General features: G+C 39.1%; 1 protein-coding gene across 1 annotated transcript in view; it reads left to right on the top strand.

Annotated features, from left to right (window-relative positions):
• Window positions 1–893: 893 nt before the first annotated feature.
• Window positions 894–24787, top strand: part of LOC120051867 (circadian locomoter output cycles protein kaput-like) — a 64269-nt gene continuing 40375 nt past the window's right edge. Inside the window, exons 1-2 of the mRNA XM_038998752.1 lie at window positions 894–946; window positions 24149–24232. The gene's annotated coding sequence lies outside the window, so the exon portion shown is untranslated. The remainder of the gene's footprint in view (window positions 947–24148; window positions 24233–24787) is intronic.

Raw genomic sequence — 24787 nt, 5'->3', positions numbered from 1 at the left:
TGATTCCAAGTTTACTTCGATATGATGGTTATTATATCAATACCTGCGCATAAAGGCGTTTCCACCGCCATTTCAATCGTCATTAATTTTACAGATACAAAAATATCGCACAATATTGAACGAAGAAAGTAGGCCTATCTGTCGGCATTTATAAAATTGTACCGAAACTTCCCGTTTCCATCACAGCTGTCGTGATTTAAAAACATATATATGTATGCAGTAGCCTATGACTTTACTCGCAGGAAAACTGTGAATGGGCACGTGGTTATATACGAGTTTGTTCGTGTCAAATGTATTGCTCAGTAAAACCTGCGCATGCGCGTCAAGGAGATCGAGGTAGACCCTGCTGTTTTTTTCAAATCCAGTTCAACCATAGAGAAGTATAGAGGACGTATTGTTGTACGTGTGTTATTATAGCGTCTGTGACAGAATGGGAGGCGCCATTGAGGCAATCTCCATTTTGAAGTAGTACATTTTCTTATTTACGATTGACTGATCCCTCCTGATGACCCAGTTGGACATGACTTCAATAGGGTCCCCAGGAGGGTCGTCACTAGTTACCACAGTCACAAAGTCATAAACCCTGCCTATTTCTAAAATGTTTCTTCTTATAATAAGATGTTAAACCTAACCTTAACCACACTGCTATCCTTATGCCCAATCCTAACCCTAAATGAAGACCAAAAAGCAAATGTTTGTTTTATGAATTTTTACCACATAGCCATTTTGACTTTGTGGCTGTGGTAAAAAGTCGAAACCCACCAGGAGGGATCAGCCACCCAGTTGACTACATTAAAATGGTGGAAGTCCTCAATGGCTCTGCCCATGCTAATACCGCCTTTTGGCCACTAGAGGCCTCTATCATTCTTTATGAGTTCAACTCAACGCGGCCAGCTAAAGCAAAAACAAGAAGCAGGGAAATCCAGATGAACGGTGAACAGACAAGGTAAGAATGACCTTTTAACCGACAAAATCCACTTAATTTGGAAACGCGCCTGTCATAGGTTTATGTGTAGACACAGTTATATTGAAGAGGAGTAAACCGAGGCATTTTTTTCTTAGCTATGCAAGCTTGTTTCAAAAGGCCTGGTGACCCACATTCGTAATCTAGGCTAGAAATACCGGGGAGTGTGCAGTAGATCGCCGCATAGGTTTTTGATGTTTAAATATGCTCCTGGTTTTCGTATGTTTACCATTTTCATTAGTATTGTGGATGTGCATAATGTGTTATAACTACGTTGCTATATTTAGCCTGGTAGCTCGCATTGACCCCTGTTTTGGAGTGATGAAACACGCAGTTGGTTTCGGGTGCGCGTTTGCAATGACAGCACAGTTGCGTCTCTTTCATTGTAATTTCTAATGATGTTCCTTTTGGGGCTGAACCTATAGTGTCAGTGGTTTGAACGCTACGGTTGTGCAGTGAACAGTAGCTGTGAATGTGAGTTAGATTTTTACACTGCAATCGGAAGCTTTCGCATGAATGTGGGCTGAAACAAATCCAATTAACCCTCAACATTTTCACCCAGGATCTGAGGACGCAACCTGCAAACGTAGCTGGGTGATCCAGTGAGAAATGCAGATAGGCTACACATCAATATTATGCAGAGGAAATCCGTATAACGGGAATACACACTTTGCATGTCATGAGCTAGCCCAAGACGTGCTCTTAAGGAACCTACCCAGTGGGCAAACCCTGGTTGAAAGACGTCAGTATGACGTCTTATTCTGGTCGCAAACTGGTGGAAAAAGGACGTTTTTTTAACATTTTTCAGACTGCCATACCACCAGTTGGATATATTTGTGATCTCTATCTGACCAGCTGGTCATAATTCTTACCACTATTTTATGTGCTATATTATGTAGCCTACTGGTCATAGTTAAGACCTCATCATAACCTGGTAATGACCACCTGACTACAGCTTATTACTACACTCTTAGATAAAAGGGTTTCCAAAATGGTTCTTCAGCTGTCTCCATAGAATAACCCTTTTTAGTTCTAGGGAGAAGCCTTTTTGGTTCCACATAGAACCCTTTTGGTTTCCATGTAGAACCCTCTGTGGAAAGGGTCCTACATAGAACCCAAAAGGGTTCTACAGTACCTGAAACCAAAAGGGTTCTACCAGGAACCAAACAGGATTCCTCAAAGGGTTCTCCTATGGGGAAAGCCGAATAACCCTTTTAGGTTCTAGATAGCACCTTTTTTTCCTAAGAGTGTACCGTAAAAAGTATTGCAGAGGACAAAGTTGGATATTAAACGTTTCCATAGTCACCGATTTGAAGTAAATCTGCAACATATTTTTACATTTAAAATGTATCAAGCAATGGCAAAAACAAATCTACATCACAATTTTTCACACATCTGTGTACAGTAATTGTTTCATAATTCATCAACAGAAATGACATGCATATAAATACTGTGAGTATATAAAGGCCCATTGTTTTATTTGATTAATGATTAATACGAGTGGTGTGATGGGGTAGATCCTCATCAAGGACCTCTGAGCACAGATGGTGATCTGGAGCATAGTGGCCTTCTTGAAGAGTCATGTGATGGCTCAGATCTGCAGTGACGAGAATCAGCGCATTACAACTTTATCAATTTGAGATTTTATAAGCAAACTAGGAAAGGACATTCTTGAAGAAACTTTGTAGACTCAGCTGGCTAAAAGTATTTGCATGGTACTAGTTGAAGTATTTTGTGGCAGATATAGCTTCGAGATGTCTTTAAAAAAGTGCAACTTGCTTATACTTTGCTTCCTTCACCAACACGGCTCAGGGGCATATTTCGGGACTTTCCAGAGGGCCCGCAACACATCAATCTCCTGAGTTTTCTGGCTTTTCATGACACTTACTGTGAGCATTAAAAAAAACAACAGTGTGGGCAAGCAGGACACGACATGACAGTAACGCACAGTAAAATATATCTGACTGTTAAAATATATTTTACTGTGCGTTACTGTCATGTCGTGTCCTACTAAAAGTGGTAGCAAATGCATGTTTGCTCCTCGGTCCCTACATATTGAAGTCGGACATAAATTCATTGTTCATGAATCTGAAACATTTTGAAGAAAGAGGATATAAAAATTAGACAGTAGTTGGATAATGAAAATGTTTAACTCCTCTCTAAATGGTAAAGTTTTGCTTTATCTTAATACATGTAATATTCTAAACGCTTTTTATAAACACACCGCTGCCTAATCCTGAGGACATTGTCCCGGACAGAGGTTCCCCAATTGAGGATAGCTTGGCAGTCTTAAAAAAAGAAAGTTAAATGTAAGTATGTGTAAAGACAATAAAATATTATATTGTTCAAAAGTGATGTCTGTCATATCATTAATGCAACAAATAGTGTTAGAAATGGGTGTAATTGGCAAATCTCGTCCTCTTCTCAGCAACTGCACACGTGTTTGAGTGAGCAACAGAGAGAAATTGGAGAAACTACATGACTCACCAACAATGTTACCTAAAAAAAATTACGGCACTGAGCAAATTTCAGGTCTACTGAGTGCAAACTTGAATGAACTTCCAGCGTGCTTTTGCTGTGAACATTGAGGCTGTACCCATTTTAAGTTACAGTTTTAACAATGGCCAGATAGGTTACAGTGGCTATTTGATCATAATGTAGGCCTAACAGAGTGGTCTATCATCAAAAACAATAAAGAAAATGCATCCCATAACATTTTAACATGGAAATAGATGTTCTATCATTCAGCCTACAGTAGCAGCCAATGTGTGGTGTTCTAAATTATGAGACTTTTGAAAAAAACATGCAGGGCTTGACATTAACCTGCTTATCCACTTGTCCTTCAGACAAGGAGGTAACTGAAAATGTTGTTGTTTGATGCAAGAAAACAATTTACAAAATAAAATGCATTATTATTCCCATACCATTATTACAAAGAATCAGACAAATTATGATACCCTCTGCCTATTGGCTACTTAGCTTATTCAAGCCTGTCTCAAAATACAACACTGCCCCTTTAAGACAAAAAAAGCTCTTTACCTGACCTGTCTTTCAAAGATGTCTAGAAATGCACACGTTTTGAGATCTTGTAGGAAGCAATCACTCCCCCATTGCTGACTACAAATTATGAACAAAATGTGGACACATGGCTACATGCAGCTCATGCTTTGATCTCGAAACAAGATAATCTACTCAGACCACAGCTGTCAACACAGTTCAGACAAAAGTAAACACCACAGATCCATATGGTCTATTTGCATATAGGTCTACTGCAGCTCTGATTGGTAATGCATCACTGGTCTGTGTATAGTACAGGCTGAGTCATGCCCAATAGAATCCTGCTCCGATGCAATCTGCCTACAACAACATCTCTTAAATAGTTTGTTTTGTTTTAGCATGTTGCATTGAAAGTTGCTAATATTGCTTTGATTCGATCACAATTGCCACAGTAACGGAAAACGTTGATAGTGTTAATTAACAGGAAAAACTCTAGGAATTTGAGTGAAGTTCAATCTCGTGCTTCTCTCTGTTGGCTGATATTTCTTCTGCGCTCCCGACAGTCTCTGGGCAACAGTTTAGAGAAAACATTGCTCACCAAGGGAGGTGTCTGTTAAATCAGGACACAAAGGTTTTGCACCTGGGGGGAAAAAAAGGCGAGTTAAAATTGGATTTGATTTGCTTTACAATGTTATATTATTAGAAGCGGTGCTATTTCAATTGGATCTACTTACACTACACTCTTAGAAAAAAGGGTTCCAAAACGGTTCTTCGGCAATCTGGCAGTCAGGCAGACAGACGAAGAGCCATAGACAGCCAAGCATAGGCTATTTATGTTTCTTAGTCAGCAGGCTGGATAACTTCTGTACTCATTCCCTTTATTCCCTCCTCCATCCTTCCATCCAAGCTAAAAGATTCCTGCAAAAACAGACAATAAAGAATTGACAAAGGCAGTTGATCGGTGTAACATTAGAATGCGTGTTGATGGGGAGCAGGTATTGGCAAAATGTATGTTATTCTCAAATATAAAATATCCAAAAATACAAGGATCTCTAATGAATCAAGAAAATCTTCACATCCATATTGGGGGTAGAAGTTTCAAGAATTATACTAGTTTACGTTCTTACGCAAAACAAACAATCAATGTTCTGTGTATTCATGTACTCTCTTTCTCTCTCTCTCGCTCTTTCTCTCTCACACACACACACACACACACACACACACACACACACACACACACACACACACACACACACACACACACACGTAGAGGACACACGCACACCAGTGGCGGTCGGTGCCATTAAAGATGAGGGAGGACGATTCTGAAAACAAATTGAGTTAGTCATAATAGAGCATCAAAACAGCATTTAGTGGAACAGAATAACATGTGCAGCACAATAAACAGTGCAGTTAGCTAACACAAGACAAAATATTACTATTAGAAGCCAACACACACAGCAAGAAATCCAGATATCATTAACTAAACAGCCATTATTTCATTGTACTGCAGTTTTGTAAGGGTATCCTGTGTTATTGTGAATGTTTATCTTACATGCTGGTAGCCTAGAACAAATGTTATGGAAGTGAATGTGCACTTTTCAGATGGGTGGACTGCAAGTACAAAAAACAGTGCCATAGCCTGTAGTAAAACCAAAAGCATTTATAGCATCGGAGATTTTCTAAATTAGGGACCATCTCTGATAGCTATATGACCACAGAGACTGACAAATTTGAGCTTTTAATGACCTAGCAAATTAGATGACTTGGAGGTGAAATACACTGAACAAAAATATAAAGTGTTGGTCCCATGTTTCATGTAAAGTGTTGGTTTCATGAGCTGAAATAAAAGATCCCAGAAATGTTTAATATGCACAAAAAGCTTATTTCTCTCAAATTTTGTGCACACATTTCTTTACATCCCTGTTAGTGAGCACTTCTCCTTTGCCAATGTAATCTATCCACTTGACAGGTGTGACATATCAAGAATCTGATTAAATAGCATGATCATTACACAGGTGCACATTGTGCTGGGAACAATAAAAGGCAACTCCTAAAATGTGCAGTTCTGTGACACAACACAATGCCACAGATGTGTCAAGTTATGAGGGCGCATGCAATTGGCATGCTGACTGCAGGGATGTCCATCAGATCTGTTGCCAGAGAATTGAATGTTAATTTCTCTACCATAAGCCGCCTCCGTCGTTTTATAGAATTTGGTATTACATCCAACCGGCCTCACAACCGCAGACCACGCGTAACCACGCCAGCCCAGGACCTCCACATCCGACTTCTTCACCTGTGGGATCGTCTGAGACCAGCCACCCGGGCCAACTGATAAAACTGTGTTTGCACAACCAAGGAATTTCTGCACAAACTGTCAGAAACCGTCTCCGGGAAGCTCATCTGCGTGCTCGTCATCCTCACCAGGGTCTTGACCTGACTGCAGTTTGGCGTCGTAACCGACTTCAGTGGGCAAATGCTTACCTTTGATGGCCACTGGCATGCTGGAGAAGTGTGCTCTTCATGGATGAATCCCGGTTTCAACTGTACCAGGCAGATGGCAGACAGTATGTATGGTGTCGTGTGGGTGAGCGGTTTGCTGATGTCAACATTGTGAACAGAGTGCCCCGTGGTAGTGGGGTTATGGTATGGACAGGTGTAAGCTATTGACAACGAACACAATTGCATTTTATCAATGGCAATTTGAACGCACAGAGATACGGTGACGAGATCCTGAGGCCTGTTGTCGTGCCATTCATCTGCCGCCATCACCTCATGTTTCAGCATGATAATGCACAGCCCCATGTCGGAAGAATCTGTACACAATTCCTGGAAGCTGAAAATGTCCCAGTTCTTCCATGGCCTGCATACTCACCAGACATGTAACCAGACATTGAGCATGTTTTATCCAGCAACTTCGCACAGCCATTGAAGAGGAGTGGGACAACATTTCACAGGCCACAATCAACCGCCTAATCAACACTATGTGAAGGAGAGGTGTCGCCCTGCATGGGGCAAATGATGGTCACACCAGATACTGAGTGGTTTTCTGATCCACGACCCTACTTTTTTTGTATTGGTGTCTTTGACCAACAGATGCGTGTCTGTATTCCCATTCATGTGAAATCCATAGATTAGGGCCTAATGACTATATTTCAATTGACTGATTTCCTTATTTGAACTGTAAATTTTGGTTCAGTTTAAAATCACCGATCTTAATGCAATTTACAAAAATACTCGTTATTTCAGTATAAGTAAAGTTATTGCATCCAAAAGTGGATTTAAACCTTAATAAAGTGACTTAATATTTTTTTTTTTTTTATCCAAGGTAATTACAGGTAATATTGGTTTATTAGGATGTGGATATTTGTGGTTGAAAGGTATTTTAGGTATATTTATGGATTGAATGGCATCCTATGGGCAAACAGCATAACACAATATGCCTATAAAGTATCTAAATACGTGAGATATGGACTATAAATTGTTTTGGAATATCAAACAAGTGTGAAAACAGGTACACATGTCGAAATGGGGGAAATCCAGCCCATTGTGGCTTAAAGTAAATTACATTGGGGTTTGAAAGGTAACGTAAAGGTAATGGCGGACTGAAGGGATTTATGTAGAGCACCTCAAGATAAAACATAATATTCGAAATATCTGCTAAATTAGACTAAAATATTAGCACTACTTAATCTGGTGAGTGATAACCTTCAATCTGGACAATAACACAAAACAAATCCTAAAACTAGAGACATTTATCGACAAATATTACGAAAACAGGCAACAACCAAACATGACGGAGAGTAAGACAGGGGAACCGATTACAAAACGAAAACGTGACTCTTCTACAGACACTGATGATTTAATATTCTCACCACCGGGAATGGTAAAGGTCGAAACCGATCTGTTAAAATCAATAAATGACAAACTGGGTATACTTGAATTAGTTAGTAAGGATATAAAAGAGTTGAAGGCAAGCCTAGAGATGAGTGATGAAAAAGCTGCGACATTGGAGAAGCAAACACACGCGCTAAAAGGGACAGTCAATAAGATTGAAACCGAAATGAATGGAATTAAAAAGGAGAACACCGTTCTGAAAGAAACCTTACTGGACATACAAACTAGATCCATGAGAGAGAATTTGGTACTTACAGGTATCCAAGAAAAAGAAGGAGAAGTTCCTGAATCTATAGTCAGAGAGTTCCTCCTTACAGCGCTTCAGATTCCACGCGAAGTTATCGACAAAATCCAACTTGAACGCGTTCACCGCTTCGGACAGAGAGGGCAGAGGTACGAACGCCCAATCGTTGCCAAATTTGCTTCATTTAAAGATAAAATAATGGTTAAAAGCCTGGGTAAAAGACTTGCTGGGACCAAAATTGGCATGAATGATCAGTTTCCGAAGGAAATTGCAGAACGGCGCAAAGTTCTGTATCCAATTTTCAAAGAAAATAGATTAAAAGCGAAACGAGTAGCTCTCGTCGTTGATAAACTATATATTGATAACCAGTTGTTCAGAGACACAAAGACTACTCCATGGTTATTTTAAAAATTACAAAGTTCTCATAGACGAGGGAAATAAACACAATTCAAGCCCGGTTACTGATTGTAACAATACAATAAAAAATATAGCTTTTCTATAAATCTTCACATATAACTAATTGAACACACAAGCACTAATTCAACATAGTGAAGATAAAAACTAAGTAAACAGAAGGCACAGTATGTGTGGATGGTATGGTTTGTGTTTATTTTTTATTTTATTTGTTATGTTTGGAAAGTTGAGTGAGTGAGTAATGAAATGGTTGCATATCCCAGAGCCAATGTATTGCTGTGAGCCGGGTATGAGAGGGCTTTCAATGTTGTTAAGATGATGGATATACTTTTATAATGAATTATACGTCTTATTTATTTATTGTCCTATCATGGAGAACTACATTTTTTTTTTTTTTTTTTAATAAATTATATCTAATTATTTATTATCCTATTTTAATGGTACGGTCCATGGCACTATACCCTAGACACCCACCTGAATGACCCAGATACTAAGGAGAAGTCCCTAACTGTTATATGTGCCCGCTGTAAGCGGTCTGTATGCAGCTAAAATGAGGTCAGAGACCAAGAGCAGCACTGCCCCCTCAAGATTCTGAGCCTGCTTGGCAGGGTTGGTCCTGCAAAGCCAAAGCCCCATAAAGGGAGAGCATAATATACAAGGAAATTCTCAAAGCTGCTAATGAGAACCATGACGACCTTGTACCTAGCCGGTGGGGATTCCGGTGGGGTGCCCCCACCCAGGCAGTGGCAGTGCTGGCAACACTAGCTGCAGTAACCCATGGGGAGGGGGTCACACTCGGACATTCAGAGAGGGGGTATATTATTGTGGCCCTGGCGGCACAAAATCAAAGTCGGACTGCATGGAGATGCGTGGGGACATGGTCATGACGGGTGGCCGTATTGTGGGTGTTTCAGGAATAAGGTGTACATTTGACCTCCATTATCTAGGATATGACAATGGTAAATAAATCTCTCAATTTTTGCTAATTTTTTGTGCGGTCTTGGAGGCCTTCTCATGCAGCTGCAACTGCACGTGCATTTGTAAATCATGACCCATCTTGAGTTGGGCTCTGGGATGGTGCAATTGTTGAGAAAGTGAGCTTATGGTTGTGTGGGGGTAAGGGCTGAGTGTGTGTGGGTGTATGTGTGTATCCCACAACTGTTGCGAAGGAAGAAGTAAAAGATGTTAGGGACAATAGAGGATGATCCACAGATATATATAATACAAATCGAGGTGAGGGCAATGGAAATGCATATGGTAATTGATCTTCTTCAATTCGGTAAATGGCACTGTATGCTCTTTTCAAAGAATGGATCCCAGTCGGTTCAGGGCTATGGGATACAGGGGGTCGAGGGTGGTCTACCGGGCATTGGGATGACAAGCCATCTCGAGATGAGGCCTTTTAGCGGGTGGAATAGTAGGGACCAATTGGAGGTTTACTTAGTAGAAATGCAAATATCATGGTACAACTATATAGACACTCAATCATTATGTTACTTTTTAATAGTACGTTTACAAAAATATATTCTGATTAAAAGAATGAAAGGTGTGTCTCATTATGGTAAGTGGTGAAATAAGTATAGCCAGTTACAATTGTAATGGCTTAGCAGATAATAAGAAAAGACGATCAGTATTTACCTGGCTAAAAGAGAAGGATTATAATATCTATTGTTTACAGGAAACCCATTCAACAGTTTTAGATGAAGTTTTGTGGAAAAAGAACTGGGGGGGCAAAATATATTTCTCCCATGGGCAAAGAAATTCAAAAGGGGTGATGGTTTTAATTAACAATAATTTTGATCCAAATGTGCAAATTGTCCAAACAGATCCTCAAGGTAGATGGATTATTTTAAATATGTTATTGGACAATAAACAAATATGGCTTGTTAACCTATACGGTCCGAATAATGATGATCCAAGCTTCTTTGAAAATATATATAAGAATTTATCAACTCTACAAGCAACACTAGACTCTATTATTATAGTGGGAGATTTTAATACGGTCTTAAATACCTCTATAGACCGGAAAGGAAATCACACTACAAACTATCACCCTCAGGCACTTAAGGAAATCATGAATGTCATGGATATATTGGAATTAGTGGATATATGGAGACTTAAATACCCTGATTTAGTGAGATATACATGGCGGAGGCTGAATCAAGCTAGTCGTATTGACTACTTTCTTATACCATTCTCTCTGGCACCAAAAGTTAAAAAAGTGTTGATAGGGGACAGAATGCGGTCGGATCATCACATAATTGGCATATATATTTCTCTTACAGAATTTCCACGTGGGCGAGGATATTGGAAATTTAATCAAAGTCTACTAGATGATAAATTGTTTAGAACTAGGACAGAAGATTTTATAACTGACTTTTTCAGACATAACATAGGTACAGCAGATCCCCTTATTGTATGGGACACTTTTAAGTGTGCCTTTAGAGGCCATGCAATTCAGTACTCATCTATAAAACAAAGGGAATTTAGATCAAAAGAGTCCATATTAACAAAGGAAATTGAAGGACTAACAGTACAGTTAGATAGCAATAAAAACAGTACCATAGAGGCACAGAATAAGTTAGAGGAAAAACAAAAAGAAATGGAGGAACTTATTCAAGAAAGATCCAGTGTAATATATTATAAAAATAAAGCGAACTGGATGGAATATGGGGAAAAATGCACCAAATTCTTTTTCAATCTTCAATATAGAAATGCTACCAAAAAAAATGTATTAAAACTTGTTACAAATGATGGAGTCACGCATGATTCACCAAATGATATTTTGAAAGAGGAAGTAAAGTACTTTAAGAATATGTTTTCGTTTCAGGCTCCTCCATCTCCACTAACTGAAACTAATTGTATGGATTTTTTTCCTATTAATAATGTAAAATTAACATCTGTACAGAAAGACTCATGTGAAGGCCAAATTACAGAGGAGGAACTGCTTGATGCAATTGGGGCCTTTAAGGATGGGAAAACTCCAGGGCTGGATGGCATACCAGTGGAAGTATACAAAACTTTTTTTGATATACTCAAAGGACCATTATTAGCTTGTTTTAACCACTCCTATATAAATGGTAGATTATCAGACACGCAACAAGAAGGTCTGATATCGTTATTACTGAAACAGGACCCAAGTGGTATATATAAAGATCCAGTCCAATTAAAAAATTGGAGACCTCTTACACTTCAGTGTTGTGATGCAAAAATCCTAGCAAAATGCTTGGCGCATAGAATAAAAAAAGTTTTGTCAGATATTATTCATCCTAATCAGACAGGTTTTTTACATGGACGATACATTGGAGATAATATAAGGCAAGTACTGGAAACAATAGAACACTATGAAATATCGGGGACACCAGGTCTGGTTTTCATAGCTGATTTTGAAAAGGCTTTTGATAAAGTACGACTGGAGTTTATATATAAATGCCTAGAATATTTCAATTTTGGGGAATCTCTTATAAAATGGGTTAAAATTATGTATAGTAACCCTAGGTGTAAAATAGTAAATAATGGCTACATCTCAGAAAGTTTTAAACTATCTAGAGGAGTAAAACAAGGTTGTCCACTATCGGCATATCTATTTATTATTGCCATCGAAATGTTAGCTGTTAAAATTAGATCAAACATTAATATTAATGGATTAGAAATCCGTGGCTTAAAAACTAAGGTGTCATTGTACGCTGATGATTCATGTTTTCTTTTAAAACCACAACTAGAGTCTCTCCACGGCCTCATAGAGGATCTAGATACCTTTGCTATCCTCTCTGGATTAAAACCAAATTATGATAAATGTACCATATTACGTATTGGATCACTAAAAAATACACATTTTATATTGCCATGTAGTTTACCAATTAAATGGTCTGACGGAGATGTGGACATACTCGGTATAAAAATCCCAAAAGAAAGAAATGATCTCACTCCAATAAATTTTTATAGAAAGTTAGCAAAAATAGATAAGATCTTGCTACCATGGAAAGGAAAATACTTGTCTATTTGTGGAAAAATCACCCTGATTAACTCTTTAGTCATATCACAGTTTACCTATTTGCTTATGGTTTTGCCTACACCTAGTGACCTGCTTTTTAAATTATATGAACAAAAAATATTCCATTTTATTTGGAACGGCAAGCCAGATAAAATTAAAAGGGCCTATTTATATAACGAATATGAATTCGGAGGGCAGAAATTATTAAATATTAAAGCATTAGACCTCTCACTAAAGGCATCAGTCATACAAAAGTTATACTTAAATCCAAACTGGTTCTCTAGTAAATTGGTACGAATGTCTCATCCTATGTTCAAGAAGGGCCTTTTTCCCTTTATTCAGATTACACCTGCTCACTTTCGGTTGTTTGAAAAGGAAATAATCTCCAAAATATCCTTATTTTTTAAACAAGCCTTAGAAAGTTGGTTGCAATTTCAGTTTAATCCACCTGAAAGGACGGAACAAATAGTACAACAAATATTGTGGTTAAATTCAAATATAGTAATTGATAAAAAAACTGTATTTATCGAAGAAATGTTTAAAAAAGTTATAATTTTTGTGAATGATATCATAAATAGGACTGGTGGAGTTATGTCACACATGCAGCTAACACAGACATATGGAAATGTCTGCTCTACCCAAAATTACAACCAATTAATTGCAGCATTACCACAAAAATGGAAGAGGCAAGTAGAAGGGGAAAAAAGTAAGGAACTTGTATGTCGGCCCTGTATTAAAGAACATAAATGGTTAAAGAAAAGTGTGATAAATAAAAACATATACCAATTTCATTTAAGGACCAAAAAACTGACAGCTGTGCCATATAAATTGCAAAATAGTTGGGAAGAGATTTTCGATGTACCCATTCCATGGCACATGGTTTATGAATTGATACGCAAAACAACGCCGGATTCAAAACTTCGAATTTTTCAATTTAAATTACTGTACAAAATTCTTGCAACTAATAGAATGTTATATATATGGGGTATACAATCTTCCCAGCTCTGCAGATTCTGTTGTGAGGAGGCAGAGTCATTAGATCATTTATTTTGGTATTGTCCATATGTAGCTCGTTTTTGGTCACAGGTCCAGGAATGGCTGAAGAATTGCAACATTTGCCTAGAACTAACGCTACAGATAGCAATACTGGGGGATTTGAAAAGCCATAGTCAATCAATCAATAATATAATAATTATTTTAGCAAAAATGTTTATTTTTAATTTACAATCTGTAGAAGCTATGAGAATAGGAAGGTTCAAATCTTTTGTGAAGCATCACAGCACAGTTGAAAAATATATGGCAAATAAAAATCCGAAATGGATGATGTTGGAAGATAGATGGGAAGGGTTGAGTGGAACTGAAGGGTGGGACTAATAACAAGATAAACAATGTAGGGCATACGGGATCTGTGAAATGTGTATAGGTGCGGAGCTTTTGTGAAATAGCACAGTTACAAGTGGAAATAAAATTGGATGCACAACAGAAATAGAGGAAGGACTAAGAACAAACAAGAGAGAACTATTATAAAGTAGTCTGTGTCTGTAAAATAGGTATAAGATGTATAAATTGAAGGTAAAAGCAGAAGTGTTTATTAGTTTACTCCAATTGGGGGAGCGGTGGTAGGGTTGCGGGGAATAATAATAAAGGTATAAAAAAAAAAAAAAAAAAAAAAAAAAAAAATTACATTGGGGTTTATACACCCCATTTTTCATAACAAACCCTACTTAATCAAATAACTGTTGTTTTACAAAACTATCTATACAATAGGTTTAAGAAGTGGTCCTAGTAAATAACTAAAGGTACCAGCACAGCACACCCATTGACTATACATTAGAATTAGCTTAGTATCATTACCGAAATGAAGGTTCTCATTACCGAAACGGACCAAAAAAATTATGTGGTAATGATAAATGTGTTTTTCGGTCATGAGGCCCAAGCTGAATCTGCAAATAATAGGAGAGCCATTATGAATGAACAAACAATTGACCACATCACTAAAGCCCATTTATGCCTCAATGTTGGTAATGTAATGGTTCTCTGACTTTTTCCCTATTTTAACTTTTTTGCCATTTTGGTAATGAGAAGGCCAAGTGAGGTAAAGGGGGTGTTTGAGAATACGAACCTCATTCTGAAGGCATTTAATTTTTTTTATTTATTTATTTATTTATTTTTATTTTCTATTTCACCTTTATTTAACCAGGTAGGCTAGTTGAGAACAAGTTCTCATTTACAACTGCGACCTGGCCAAGATAAAGCAAAGCAGTGCGACACAAACAACAACACAGAGTTACACATGGAATAAACAACCGTACAGTCAATAACACAATAGAAAAAATAAGAAAGTCTATATACAGTGTGTGCAAATGGCGTGAGGAGGTAAGGCAATAAATAGGCCATAATAGCGGAATAATTACAATTTAGCTAATTAACACTGGAGTGATAGATGAGCAGATGATGATGTGCAAGTAGAAATACTGCTGTGCAAAAGAGCAGAAAGTAAATAAAAACAATATGGGGATGAGGTAGGTAGATTTGGTGGGCTATTTACAGATGGGCTATGTACAGCTGCAGCTGCTCAGATAGCTGATGTTTAAAGTTAGTGAGGAAAATATAAGTCTCCAGCTTCAGCGATTTTTGCAAATTCGTTCCAGCCATTGGCAGCAGAGAACTGGAAGGAAAGGTGGCCAAAGGAGGTGTTGGATTTGGGGATGACCAGTGAGATATACCTGCTGGAGTGAGCTGAGATAAGGCAGAGCTTTACCTAGCATAGACTTATAGATGACCTGGAGCCAGTGGGTCTGGCGACAAATATGTCGCGAGGGCCAGCCGACTAGAGCATACAGGTCGCAGTGGTGGGTGGTATAAGGGGCTTTGGTGACAAAACGGATGGCACTGTGATAGACTGCATCCAGTTTGCTGAGTAGAGTATTTGAAGCTATTTTGTAAACGACATCGTCGAGGATCGGTAGGATAGTCAGTTTTACGAGGGTATGTTTGGCAGTGTGAGTGAAGGAGGCTTTGTTGCGAAATATGAAGCCGATTTTAGATTTAATTTTGTATTGGAGATGTTTAATACGAGTCTGGAAGGAGAGTTTACAGTCTAGCCAGACACCTAGGTATTTGTAGTTGTCCACATATTCTAAGTCAGAATCGTCCAGAATAGTGATGCTAGTCGAGCGGGCGGGTGCGGGCAGCGAACGGTTGAAAAGCATGCATTTGGTTTTACTAGCGTTTAAGAGCAGTTGGAGGCCACGGAAGGAGTGTTGTATGGCATTGAAGCTTGTTTGGAGGTTAGGTAACACAGTGTCCAAAGAAGGGCCAGATGTATACAGAATGGTGTCGTCTGCGTAGAGGTGGATCAGGGAATCACCAGCAGCAAGAGCAACATCGTTGATATATACAGAGAAGAGAGTCGGCCCTAGAATTGAACCCTGTGTTACCCCCATAGAGACTGCCAGAGGTCCGGACAACAGGCCCTCCGATTTGACACACTGAACTCTGTCTGAGAAGTAGTTGGTGAACCAGCGAATTTAAGCGAATACATTAACTTATGCTCATCTAAAGACTACTCCTCTAGATGATGCATCAAGCATGGTTGAATAGAACTTTAGTTTTTACAGGAACTTGAAAAAGTGTTACGGTAATGAGACATGTTCACAGACAGTGTTTTTACGTAATAAATACTGAATGATAGTTTAATGTCAACGTCAACTATTATTTAAAAAAATTATGATTTATAGACTAACTACAGCAACCTATTTTGTCTTTTATTCAAAAACATTTTTTTTATAGAATGACCCGATAATTTTATCCGGACACATTTCGGTATAAGAATTTGGGGTGAAAATGTAAGAAATTCTAGCAAAAATATAAAATGTATTTAAAGATGAACTATGCAGAAATCGCACTGCCAATTACTGGTTGCTAAAATTCTAATAGTTTGCCTAATTTCTGTTTTTATGTGACAAAACAAGCAAGTATAGTGTAGAGAATCATTGTACCATCTAAACTGCTGTGAAACATATTTTCCATAACCAAAAATATTGTATTTTCAGCTGTTTTGAAGCTGGTGTACACAACCGAAAGTGAAAGACACAAAGCGAAACATATAAATAGTGCACATAGAACATATCTACTGCTTCTTAGACTTGCTTTCAATGAGAATGACAGATCTATAACACACATTTCTATTTGAATTTGGTCAGGTCACCAAAACGTTACATATTGCACTTTGCCAAAAACTAGACATCTTAGTTTGCAGAATGATAGTTGATTTTTGCAGATGCATCATAGGTTTTGTAACTCTATTTGCTACCGACATGTTTAAAACTGGTTTCATGAGAACCACCCGTATATGGCTTTTGACTAGGATACAATGTATCCAAATGGCATACATCTAATAGTCACTGCTATATTCAACTAGAGCTATCTGACCATGTTCATTGTATTAATTTACTGCCTTGATGTAGGCTACACATTTTATTTATTTATGCACGGAATGCCTGTCTAATGCAGTTTGGTGCACTGGTTCCTGTGATGCTCAGTAGGGTTGTGTTTTTGGCAGCCTTGAAAACATACCAATATGTGTCTTTGTCAGCTGTTGAAGCAGTACCAATCTGTTGTTGCTAAGTTGCCCTCTGAATTCTACCGATCTGCACTGACAGACGCAGCGTGTAACCAATGTTGAAACATACATTTGTCCATGGAAATGGAATAACAAGTTGTTCAGTAGCTCTATGGTTGAACAAGTTGTTCAGGGCAGGCCATGGTAAGTCATTCTCATCCACCCTGAACTGCATCTGTTTTGCCATGCATCTTGTGATATCTATAGTGCTGTGTCTGCATGCCTTGTCTGTGTCCTCATTGTTATTGTTTGTCTTTAGGGGTACTTGTGGGGAAGTTGTCCTTGAGCACTGCACACAGCATGCACAGTAGCCTGTTGTCTGAGTTCTAGAAAATGTCCAGTGACTTTTGGTTTGACCGTGACCAAGTTAGGATGTGTGTCAGTCACTCCCCAAATAGTACACAGTTTATTCCTTAGCCTAAACCTTGTATTCGTTGAAACTGTATAGTGAGGAAATAAGTATATGAGGAGATGTGCATTTTGACACCTAAGCTCCGTTTTCATTGGCATTTGAATTAAGGCCAAATTCGAGCTGGCTTGAATGGAATTCTCAAATTAGAGCTGGGTCGGAGGAAACCCTGGCCAGTGCAGCCCAGTTTCACAACTGATGCTAGCCCGATTAGAATTCAGGCCAGTGACGTTGTCCTCAAGTTGGCAAACACAGTCGCTAAGCAACCAGTTGTCAGCTTCTTCATCAATCAACAGAAAAATGTATACTGTTGTGGCAAAGAACTAAAAAGTCGGTTCCCTGGTCCTTTGAGAAGGTCCAGACCCTTCTGTCAATCTGGGCAGACACTTCAGTACAACATTTATACAGTTGAAGTTGGAAGTCTAGATACACCTTAGCCAAATACATTTAAACTCCGTTTTGAACAATTCCTGAGATTTAATCCTAGTAAAAATTCCCTGTCTTAGGTCAGTTAGGATCACCACTTTAATTTAAGAATGTGAAATGTCACAATAATAGTAGAGTGATTTTATTTCAGCTTTTATTTCTTTCATCACATTCCCAGTGGGTCAGAAGTTTACATACACTCAATTAGTATTTGGTAGCATTGCCTTTAAATTGTTTAACTTGGGTGAAACGTTTCGGGTAGCCTTCCACACGCTTCCCACAATAAGTTGGGTGAATTGTGGCCCATTCCTCCTGACAGAGCTGGTGTAACTGAGTCCGGTTTGTAGGCCTCCTTGCTTTCACACACTTTTTCAGTTCTGGCCACAAATTTTCTGTAGAATTGAGGTCAGAGCTTTGTGATGGAAACTCCAATACCTTGACTTTGTTGTCCTTAAGCCATTTTGCCACAACTTTGGAAGTATGCTTGGGGTCATTGTCCATTTGGAAGACCCATTTGCGACCAAGCTTTAACTTCCTGACTGAGGTCTTGAGATGTTGCTTCAATATATCCACATCATTTTCCTACCTCATGATGCCATCTATTTTGTGAAGTGCACCAGTCCCTCCTCCAGCAAAGCACACCCACAACATGATGCTGCCACCCCCATGCTTCACGGTTGGGATGGTGTTCTTCGGCTTGCAAGTCTCCCCCTTTTTCCTCCAAACATAACGATGGTCATTATGGCCAAACAGTTCTATTTTTGTTTCATCGGACCAGAGGACATTTCTCCAAAAAGTACGATATTTGTCCCCATGTACAGTTGCAAACCGTAGTGTGGCTTTTTTATGGCGGTTTTGGAGCAGTGGCTTCTTCCTTGCTGAGTGGCCTTTCAGGTTATGTCGATGTAGGACTTGTTTTACTGTGGATATAGATACTCTTTTACCTGTTTCCTCCAGCATCTTCACAAGGTTGATTCGCACTTTTCGCACCAAAGTATGTTCATCTCTAGGAGACAGAACGCATCTCCTTCCCGAGCGCTATGACGGCTGTGTGGTCCCATGGTGTTTATACTTGCGTACTATTGTTTGTACAGATGAACATGGACCATTCAGGCGTTTGGAAATTGCTCCCAAGAATGAACCAGACTTGTGGAGGTCTACATTTTTATTTCTGAGGTCTTGGCTGATTTTCTTTTGATCTTCCCATGATGTCAAGCAAAGAGGCACTGAGTTTGAAGGTAGGCCTTGAAATACATCCACAGGTACACCTCCAATTGACTCAAATGATGTCAATTAGCCTATCAGAAGCTTCTAAAGCCATGACATCACTTTCTGGAATTTTCCAAGTTGTTTATCCTCTCTAGGGTACGTGAGACGGTAGCGTCCCACCTCTTCAACAGCCAGTGAAACTGCAGGGCGCCAAATTCAAAACAACAGAAATCCCATAATTAAAATTCCTCAAACATACATGTATTTTACACCATTTTAAAGATGCACTTGTTGTAAATCCAGCCACAGTGTTCGATTTCAAAAAGACTTTACGACGAAAGCAAACTAAACGATTATGTTAGGTGAGTGCCTATTCACAGAATAACACAGCCATTTTTCCAGCCAAAGAGAGGATTCACAAAAAGCAGAAATATAGATAAAATTAACCACTAACCTTTGATGATCTTCATCAGATGACACTCATAGGACTTTATGTTACACAATACATGTATGTTTTGTTCGGTAAAGTTAATATTTATATCCAAAAATCTGAGTTTACATTGGCGCCTTACGTTCAGAAGTCACAAAACATCCTTTGATTTTGCAGAGAGCCACATCAATTTACAGGAACACTCATAATAAACATTGCTAAAAGATACAACTGTTATGCATGGAATTTTAGAGGCACTTCTCCTTAATGCAACCGCTGTGTCAGATTTCAAAAAAGCTTTACAAAAAAGCAAACCATGCAATAATGTGAGTCGGCGCTCAGAGCCCAATCAAGACACAAATATAGCCGCCATATTATGCAGTCAACAGAAGTCAGAAGTAACATTATAAACATTCACTTACCTTTGATGATCTTCATCAGAATGCACTCCCAGGAATCCCAGTTCCGTAATAAATGTTTGTATAGTTCGATAATGTCCATTTATGTCCAAATTCCTCCTTGTTGTTCTAGCGTTCAGTACACTTTCCAAACGGGCAGGTCCAGAGGAAAGTACGGACCAAAAGTTAAAAAAGTTATATTACAGTCTGTAAAAACATGACAAACGAAGTATTGAATCAGTCTTTAGGATGTTTTTAACATAATTCTTCAATAATGTTCTAACCGGAGTATTCCTGTGTCTTCAGAATTGCGATGGAACAGAGCTCGCTCTCACGTTAACGTGCATGGTTAGAGCATGGTCACCTCATGGCAGACCTGACTCATTCCTCTCTCCTTCGGTCCCACTAAACAGTAGAGGCATCAGACAAGGTTCTAACGACTGTTGACATCTAGTGGAAGCCTTAGGAAGTGCAACATTACCAATATCCCGCTGTATCTTCAATAGGAGCTGAGTTGAAAATCGACCAACCTCAGATTTCCCACTTCCGGGTTGGATTTTTTCTCAGGTTTTTGCCTGCTTGATGAGTTCTGTTATACTCACAGACATCATTCAAACAGTTTTAGAAACTTCAGAGTGTTTTCTATCCATCTACTAATAATATGCATATTCTAGCTTTTATGGCTTTGTAGCAGGCCGTTTACTCTGGGCATGCTTTTCATCCGGACGTGAAAATACTGCCCCCTACCCCAAAGAAGTTAAAGACACAGTCAACTTAGTGTATGTAAACTTCTGACCCACTTGAATTGTGATACAGTGAAATAATCTGCCTGTAAACAATTGTTGGAAAAATTACTTGTGTCATGCACAAAGTAGATGTCCTAACCGACTTGCCAAAACTATAGTTTGTTTACAAGACATTTGTGGAGTGGTTGAAAAACTAGTTTTAATGACTCCAACCTAAGTGTATGTAATCTTCCGACTTCAACTGTAGCTTCTCTGTTCTGCCGGTGCATTGAAAATCCGTCCAGCTTCATATTATCCGTGTCGTCGTTCAGCCACCACTCGGTGAAACATAAGATATGATTGTTTGTTATCAAGTAAAACGGGTGAGAGTTTACTCGCTCGCCTACGGATTATCAAAAGGCAACTCGATCTGCGTCCTCTTTTCCTCTGTCCTTTCTTCACGCAAATGGCGGGGATCTGGGCCTGTTCCCTGGAGAGCAGTATATCTTTCTCGTCGGACTCGTTAAATGAAAAATCATCTTCCAGTTCGTGTTGAGTAATCCCAGTTCTGATGTCCAGAAGTTATTTTCAGTCATAAGAGACAGTAGCTGCAACATTATGTACAAAATAAGTAAAAAAATAAGTTACAAACAACGCAAAAAATCTAACAAAATAGCACAATTGGTATTTTATTAGGATCCCCATTAGCTGTTGCAAAAGCAGCAGCTACTCTCCCTTGGGTCCACACAAAACATGAAACATAATACTGAATGACATAATACAGAACATCATTAGACAAGAACTGCTCAAGGACAGAACTACATACTTTTTTAAAAGGCACGCGTAGCCTACATATCAATGCATACACACAAACTATCTAGGTCAAATAGGGGAGAGGCGTTGTGCCGCGAGGTGTTGCTTTATCTGTATTTTTGAAACCAGGTTTGCTGTTTATTTGAGCAATATGAGATGGAAGGAAGTTCCATGCAATAAGGGCTCTATATAATACTGTACGTTTTCTTGAATTTATTCTGGTTTTGGGGACTACGAAAATACCCCTTGTGGCATGTCTGGTGGGATAAGTGTGTGTGTAAGAGCTGTGTGTGTATGTTGACTATGCAAACAATTTGTGATTTTCAACACATTAATGTTTCTTATAAAAAGAAGAAGTGATGCAGTCAGTCTCTCCTCAACTCTTAGCCAAGAGAGACTGGCATGCATAGTATTTATATCAGCCCTCTGATTACAATTAAGAGCAAAATGTGCCGATCTGTTCTGGGCCAGCTGCAGCTTAACTAGGTCTTTCCTTGCAGCACTGGACCACACGACTGAACAATAATCAAGATTAGACCAAACTAGAGCATGCAGAACTTCCTTTTTGGATCTTCAAAAAAGCAGAGAATCTCTTTATTACTGCTAGACCTCTCCCCATCTTTGCAACCATATTTTGAGCATGACAGTTTACAATCTAAGGTAACGCCAAGTAATTTAGTCTCCTCAACTTGTTCTTTCAGCCACACCATTCATTACAAGATTCAGCTGAGGTCTAGGACTTAAGGAATGATTTGTACCAAATACAATGCTCTTAGTTTTAGACGATGTTCAGGACCAGTTTATTACTGGCCACCCATTCTAAAACAGACTGCAACTATTTAAGGGTTTCAGTGACTTCATTAGCTGTGGTTGCTTATGCGAATATGGTTGAATCGTCAGCATACATGGACACACATTGGTTACGGGCATGTAAAGCGTCCGCCATCCTCTTCAGCGCCATCTTAACATCTGGTGTATCTCCACTCCAGTGGTGATGGAGAAGGTCAGCCTGGGTCTGTCTTTGTGCAAAGAGTATTGAAACGGGGATTTGTTTTCTTTCGTCAGATAGTAGCCTAATTGAGACAATATCCTCCCATTTTAAAGGTGCTAGACAGGATTTGTTTTAGAATTTTAATTTGAGAAAATGTCCATAATATTTACTTCCCGCTGTGATATTCGCCTGTTGATTTCTCCTACCGGTGCGGAATCTGTAATCAAAATGGGAAAGCTTTATTGACTTTGTGGCTGTGTTATCTAGTGGGAATCGGGTTAAGTGGCCATGAAGAAATCGGTCTGTCATTTCCTGGCTGCTAAAATTGTACACTGTTCGCTCAATTTCAGTTTATGTGAGAAAACAAGCACTGAATACTGTAGGGAATCATTGTACCATTAAAATTGCTCTGAAATATATTTTCAATCACAAAAAATATAGTTTTTACAGCTGTTTGAAGCTGGTGGACCAAAACCGAAAGTAAAAGCCTCAAGCAAGTCTCCACCACCTAACATGGAAATGAGATGCTGGGGAGATTTGTTTTGAGTGCAGCCTAGCGCTGTTGCAATTAACCTAGCTTCCAGGTAGGGGAGAAATTCTAGGTGTAGCACCTTTAAACCCCTTCAAGTCACTACCCCTGTCTGTCTGTCAGTCAGAGTTGGGCTCAATTCGTATTGACGGCAGTCAATTCAGGAAGTAAACTAAAATTACAATTTAATGACTTTTCAATAAACTGAAAAGTAAATTGAAATCAATTTGAAATGAGCCCAACCCTTCTCTCTCTTTCTTTCTCTATTTCTCTCTCTCGCCAGGTTCAAGACACGACACACACAGAGGTTTAGTTTCATGTGGATCCAGGAGCAGATGGAAGCTTGTGTTTACATCTGTGGTACCGAACCCCCCATCCCAGCTGACTGACACAGTGCCAAGCCTTGGTTGTAAATGAGTTTAGGAGGTGTGTGTGTGGTTGTGTGTGTCTGTGTTTTCTGACTGGTGTGTCACTGCTTTGGAAGCTTCAGGATGTGATTCATCTCTAATCAGAACCTCTGGGAGTAGCAGAGCTAATGGCTAGAACAGAACCTCACACGGCACCGCCTTGTCCTCTGGAAACTCATAGTTCACCATACAACCAACCCCAATGAAACCTAAAGCAAGACCCTAACTCCTTCTCTAGCTTATTCTCAACATGATTTCAGCACTTTTATTTCCATGGCTGATTGATCATGGCTCATTCTTGTCCCTTTACAGTAGACATGGTGGTCAATATGTTTGGTACATCGAATCGCATTATCGAATCGCTATACATATAGAATCGTGAGAATCGCAATACATATCGTATCGGCGCTTAAGTATCGTGATAATATTATATTGTGAGGTCACTGGCAATTCCCAGCCCTGCCTGCTAAAGACTGCACTCTGGCACAATATATTGTGTTTGTTTCTTTGGCTGGTCACAAGGGAATTTGAAAAGCTTCAGGTGGGTCACTGCACAAGAATGTTAGGTAACGACTGTTTCATATTCCTACCATGTAGACTCGCCCAGACCACAGGGCAATCTTGATCAAATATATGTATGGTTCTCAGTGGCCTTTGTTATTTTTATTTTCCAGGTTGACATTTTGAACAAAACGGCTGTGCTGAGACCATGGGCTGCAGAGTTGCCTTACTGGACATCGCTTAATAAAGTGAAAGAGGTAAGGAGACGAGGAAAAAGGCTGCATGGCATTTGAGGAATGTACTGTACAGTCTATGCAACGACTCCATTTAGACTGGCACCATTGGTGTGACGGGTCTATTAAGTTAATGGGGTCTAAAGCATTTTTGCATACACGCAGTGACAAATTTAGGCTATTTGTGCATGTAATTTATATTTGATGATTTAGCTATGTGTCAGATTATTGGGGTCTGAATTTTACATTTGGGTTTCTCAAAGTGGGTATTTGGGTTTGCCCAAGTAGAGTAAAGTCATTGTTAAAATGTGTCCAGGTAATAGGTCAAAATGGTGTTAGGTAAGGGTTTTGGAATATATTATAGCCTGACTATCTTGAGATAAATGGTTGGTTCTGATGTTGACGTTTGCGCTGTGACGGTCATGGAGTTTTGGATGACTGTAATTGGTCAGCCAAATGACCGCTGTCTCCGTAATAACCGTTCGAATAGCAAAGAAAAACGTTCAGCCTCTATGGAGGCTCTATTCTAGAGTGCCAGGGTAAATTGTGTTTGAGAGCATTTATAAACTCTCTAAATGG

The sequence above is a fragment of the Salvelinus namaycush genome, chromosome 8, assembly GCF_016432855.1.
Source record: "Salvelinus namaycush isolate Seneca chromosome 8, SaNama_1.0, whole genome shotgun sequence".
Taxonomy (NCBI): domain Eukaryota; kingdom Metazoa; phylum Chordata; class Actinopteri; order Salmoniformes; family Salmonidae; genus Salvelinus; species Salvelinus namaycush.
This window is presented reverse-complemented; position numbering and strand designations above follow the sequence as displayed.